The sequence below is a fragment of the Haemaphysalis longicornis genome, unplaced genomic scaffold (genome assembly GCF_048455015.1).
Source record: "Haemaphysalis longicornis isolate Haplotype H1 unplaced genomic scaffold, Haemaphysalis longicornis Haplotype H1 scaffold_2, whole genome shotgun sequence".
Classification (NCBI taxonomy): domain Eukaryota; kingdom Metazoa; phylum Arthropoda; class Arachnida; order Ixodida; family Ixodidae; genus Haemaphysalis; species Haemaphysalis longicornis.
This window is the reverse complement of record NW_027526295.1, coordinates 121713748-121719747: the sequence shown is the minus strand read 5'-3', so window position 1 is coordinate 121719747 and position 6000 is coordinate 121713748.

The window sequence follows — 6000 nt, the reverse complement described above, 5'->3', positions numbered from 1 at the left end:
CGATCCAAAATTTGATGTGCGTCAGGTGCCAGTTCCTAGCCATACTTTCGTTTAGAAATGACTATTTTTACTGCGCGGATATTGTTGCAGTAAAATAATTACCGCATGAAGCATGCTGTCACACTAAGTGCTGAGGTTGTGCGAAGGGTTGGTAGTGGTCATCAAACCCTAAACCGATTTTTTAAGCTTGTAAATATTTGTTGCTTTCCTGCGGTTGAAACTATTTGCTTGAAATAACCCTTCCAGCGCAATGAAAATCCCTTTCGTTTTCCGAAACTTTACTGCGCCAGTTATGCTCCTTTAGAGAAACATTATACAAACAACGGACCATCGAACTAGTAGTCTGTCTTGGCTGAACCATTACTCTCAGTTCGGTAATATGGCGATGTTGTGTGTTAGCGCTTTTGTTATTTAGTATAAAGTTGACACTCCTACAGCATACTAAAGTACTTACAGCTCAATTTTAATGAAGTCATGTAGTCGTAAGGGCCCATGAGTGGTCGATTCGAATTGTACTGCATTAAAAACTTGGCGCCGGGTCTGTAAGAAGAGGTAGAGGGCTTGATTTTTTCATTGCTATAAAAACGCCCGTAGCACTCTTCACTGCTGTACTTGCAACAGGAGCCCATTTTACCTAGACACAGGCGCGTTATGTTTCCTTAGCCAATCGTATGTTATTCAGCGATTTTCAACTTTTCCATTAAGGATTTTGTAATAATTTAATCAGTACTGTCAAAAAAGCATTACAGTTGTTTGAAAACTTAGTAAAAGTGTAGGAAATTATCGGGTATTAACAACAGAGACATTCCCCACATCTTCGCCCGCTCAAAAATGTCGCCGTTAATTGTTCGCTGCTGATGAAACCAGGTGTCGCAGCTGTGTCCCGGAAGTTTACATCACAATTTTGTTGGTACCAGATTGTCGACGGCCCGCAGTTGCGGTAGTTTATTTTTATTGGCCCATAGGGCCTATTTCGGCTTTCCTAAAAACAGAGCGTTAGGATGAGGGCGATTGGGATAAGCTTAAGGCAATAACTGGTTAACTAAAAAAAATTCCGTAGCATTTGAGCACGTGACATAAATTGTGAATGCTGAACATTCTGCCCAATTCAACACCGCAGGATATTGCGGCGCACCATATAACGAGTGTGCAAGCTGCGTCGCAGATTGGTGAATCCGACGAAATCTTCTGATTTTAATTTTATCGCAACTGGCCAATGCCGCTGAGATCGTCTGTGATAATTTTTATATTCATGTCTTGGTTTGATGAGAATGTCTAAACTGATCTTGAAAGTTTGGCGATAGGTTTAACGTCCTGCCAGGGTTGACAAATATTTTGTTATCTGAAGCCTCATCCAAATGAAATTTCTCAAAGAAACGTAGGCTTTTAGCTACTTTTATCCACGGTACAAAACACCCGCGTGGGTTGTTTTTACGCACATAATAGGCCATTATCCTTGGTTACTTTTATCTGTGAGTTAATAGTTTACGTTTCAAGGAAGCACACTGAAAGAGACAGTAAACAGGGGAAAAGGTGGGCTTGTATCGGCATATTATGTAGCTGATAATCTAAATACACCGCTAATGCGACTAGCAATTGTTTAATAAGGCAGAAAATGCCAGAAACGTGCAAACAGGTGTAGATGTCGCGTCATGTCCCAACACTTTTCTGACTTCACAAAACTTGTGAAACGCGAACCAAATTTAAATCAAAACTTTCCTTGACCTAATATAACCTAAAATGCGTAGCCTACAGCTTTTAAACACTGCTAGACAGCCTCTCAACTCCCGCTTCAGTCAGCCATCACGCTTGAGGTTTCGTTTTGAATAACCATTTGTGCGGAATTAGCGAAATCAATAACCTACGATGTTGAACGCTGAGCTTCTGCAAGGAATACCCCTCACAGGAAGTGGCAAAACGAACAAGATGCACTGCAGGTGGTTAATTAAGCGACCCGGCTGACGTTTTAATCTGGTCTTCTCATAGTGCGGATATTGCTGTCGGTAAAGCGTACCTGTTCTCGGTTTGAACCGTTTCGTTTGTGAAAAATATAGCACTGAGTAGAGACGGTTAGCCGAGCCATTCAACCTTGTGCTGTTCTGTTCACTGTGAGGCCCAGTGTTGTGCCAGAGCGCCTGGCCCAAAGGCGTTGCACGAGGCGACGAGCCGACAGCGAGGCTGAGTCACGCCTCTCCCTTTCGTCGCTGCGGCGCGGCCGAATCGGAACGCTGCGGCGCGGCCGAATCCCTCAGCGGAGAACGACCCAAACAAGGGCATGTCGCTACGCCCGGAGGCGAGGTCACGGAGAGGCGGCGGCATCGCTCTCCCTTTCCCCATTGGCGGCGCAGCTGACTCACCGCTTCGCTACCATTCGTCGGAATTCAAACTTCAGGCAGCGAGAGCTCTGATTTGAGCTATTCGAACTTCTTGGGGCCACAACGAACTTCCCGGGCTATAAAAGAAGCCCGGAGGCTCTCATCGTAAGCTTTCCTCGGCGGCTTCTCTCCGGCACCAGTCTCTTCGGAGGCACCGAGTGAAAGGGTGCTGTCGCCTTTGTGCGAGTCATGTAACGTTTGCTTACCTTGTACATACTGTATATAAATGTTACTTTAAGTTTTCGTCGGCTCGAGAACTTCTTCGCTCTGCTCTGCGCCGCGTCGATAGCGGACGGAGCAAGGCAACGTCGCTGCACCTCTGACTGCGCTCGGATGGCCAGTCGCAACAGTTGCGGCAGCGGAGAGAGGAAGCCAAACAGCGTCGGGACGACTGATTCCCAACCTCGGTGACGAGCAGGAAGGCGAGTCACAACCTGGCAACCGCCCTGGGATGCTCATTCCCAACAGTGGTGGCAGCGGTGGGATAGTCGTTTCCCAACACCAGGTAAAAACAACCCGTGAAGCGTTCGTCGTTCAGCTCTATCCCTGCTACATTTGGACCCGGGAGACCCTCTGCCCGCCACGACGGGGCTGCCGGGAAGAGATTGTTCATTTCACGCTAGTCTCGCGAGAGAAAAGTGAATATGAGATGGCCATGAACGATAGACGCGCTGAGGTGAAGGTGGACAACCGAACGGAGCCTATAGCCGGGCAGCCGCGCTTCCATGATATCTGAAACGGCGCTTGTCGCTTCAGGAGGAAATTTTCTCGTCTCCGGCTCGAAAGAGTCAGGGCAGCCGGTGTATGCCATGAGGCCCACCTGTCGCTCGAGCATTTAAAAGTATTTCTCATACCGTATGTGATGCATCATCAAAGTCCATGCAAGCCTACACGGCGAGAAAACCGTTCTCGAAGCTGGCCATGGCTTGAGACATAAAAGCCACCGTTGCCGGTCTCCTACACCCAACCGTTTACCCTCGACCACACCGGTACTTCTCTCCTTTGTGACGCAGTGGCTACGCCACAAAAACACGCCCATACGTGAGATAGAACCGTGGAACTAATGAGTAACCGCGAGTTGCAGTTCCTGGACCTGAGGCTCGCCTTTGGGGATGGCCACGTTTTCTGGCGTTACCACCCAAGGGCAGCGAAGGCGTTACTTGGCTTTTCTTCGTCGCACTCCAAGATTATTAAGAATGGCATAGCCTTCTCAGTGATCTGATCGTCGTTGTTTAAATCTTGCACCCACAGTATCCAAGAGAGCTTCAACCAGCAGATCGACAGGTTAGCAGCGTCCGGATATCCTAAATATGTGATAGATGCCGCGTGCCAAAAGCTGGATCCGGTTGTAAAATCTGGAATGCAGAGGTCACGCGAGGAACGTGGTGAAGAAAAGAAAAAATTGCTGTGATACCGTATGTGCATAATCTGTCGCATGGTCTGAAAAACGCTGGCGCACGATACGGGGTAAGGGCGGTGTTCACGGCACCGAATAAGCTGTACAAGATGTGCGGCCAGGTCCGGAGAAAAATAGAGGGTAACACCAGGCCTCTCAAGCTTGGACGTTCCCTGTCTTCCCTATAGGCGGCGTAAAAATCGACGCCCCACGTGACCAACCTAAAGCGCTGTTTTCGACCATCAAGCCCACCAGACGGCGCAGGCAAAATGTTACTTTTGGTATAGAATACAAAACATTCATTCCGTGACTCAAAGAGCCCACACAGTTCGATTACAATGTGTTATTTAAAAATACTATTAACAAGTTCCGCATCAAACATCCGTTGAGCAAAAATGTACGCAACTTTTTACGAACAGCCGACTGGTGCACCACCTCGCTTCTGAATTCGCAACCACAAAGCCGCCAATTCAAATTGAAACCGCTGCAACGGCCGACCGTTTCAATGTGCGCGGAGCACCGGTTTCGTGACTGTTATTGCTGTTATGTGCTTTTGCGTCCATCAGTTGTTGAGAGGACTGGCAAAACACGGGAATTGAGTGCTTGTGGAAAATGTGGGAAATTCCGCATCGGAAGGCAGCTGTCGAGGCCAGAATATTCGATTCTTCCAACAGAAGGTGAGTGTTATGCACTCCGCTAGAAAGACGGTGCAAAGGAAACCGTTGTCGCCGTCAATACTTCATTTGTGCCCTTCGTTCGAAATCTTAGCGCAAGTGAACGAGTTGTTATGGCAAAAAAAAATGTTGTCACGAAAGCGACGTACAATTGCAGCGATCGAAATGAAATGATGTCCTGGCCTCTGTAAACTTGCGGATGTCAATAAACGATTTGTTCTCACTTGCTGCTCACTGTGGTCTGTGCCAGTCGAGGCCATCTGGTCACCTGGCGTAACATCACTTCACTAGCGCGGCGCAAGTAAACACGCGACCAGCGTGCCAGCCAGGAGCCAGCAGGAGCAGCCACGGCCGGTCTCGACGCCCCTTTCGCGCGCGGGAGGAGGAGAGTGGAGTCCGGCCGTGGAGCAGCGAGCCGGCGGCCGCCGTGCGAGGGCAGCCATGTTATTAAGGAGCTCAAGCGGCCTGTGCAAAAAACATCCGCCATGTTTACAAAGCCGTGTTTACAGCGCCATCAAGCGGGCGTACTGGGTAGTTCACGACGCCGCCACTACGCTTTTTCTGGCACTACAGGCAAAGCTAGACCTTTGCTTCTCTAAAATCCTCCCTGTTCTGTGGTAACACTGCGGACGATCGCTACAAGTGCGTTGTAATGCACGAGTCGAACTACGTACCATGTAGAGTAGCGGTTGTCTACATGTTGCCTCTTACGTGTGGGAAAAGTACATAGGTCAGAGCGGACGCTGTGTGAACAAGAGGCTCCTTGAACATGAGTTGTCCCTCGGTGGAAAGATGCCCTTAGTCACTCACTGCTGCGATTGCCGCGATTGCTATTCATGTGAACCAGTGTTTGCTGATACTGTTGTGCTAGCGAGGGAAAAAAGGCAGCTGAAAAGGCAGATTATAGAGGCCTTTCATATTAGGAGACTTGGTAGCGCATGCGCGATCCATACGTCAGTTCTTCTTAGTGATAAACACTGGGCCTATCTGTGCGGAACATGCAAATAAAATAAGCCTAAGCCGGGTGACCAGTGTATTTGGAACACGTGCCTTTCTTGTTGTTTGTTGTTCTTGGAGTGGCCTTGGCTGATCAGTTACCCACAACGTCATATCAAGCGTCATGTGACTGCGCATATATATGTTCTGTTTTTTCAATGAAACTTCAGTTGTGAGACTGCGCTCGTCCGTGTCCTTTCTTGTATCCCTCTTTCGCGCAGTTAAATTTTGAATATGAACCCCTTCCAACTCGCCCAGCTGTCTCTCATTCTAAAGAAATGCCACCTTTATTTACTTATATGTCAGCAAATAACGCATCGAGACTCGTCGAAGCAAAGCCTACAGAGCTACGCAGCCTATGGGTTTAGAAAACAACATTTATACAGCGTTTCTTGTCCATTTACTAGTAAACACGTTTTGTTTGACATAAACTACAGGTCGAACGAGTTGGCCGCCTAGGAGACCGGTCTGCACTGTTGTTCTTGCCCTTCTGAGTGAAGCCAGTCGGGCCAGGTGGGGATAAAAAGGGACGGCGTGGGATACGAGCTGGATTGCTGAT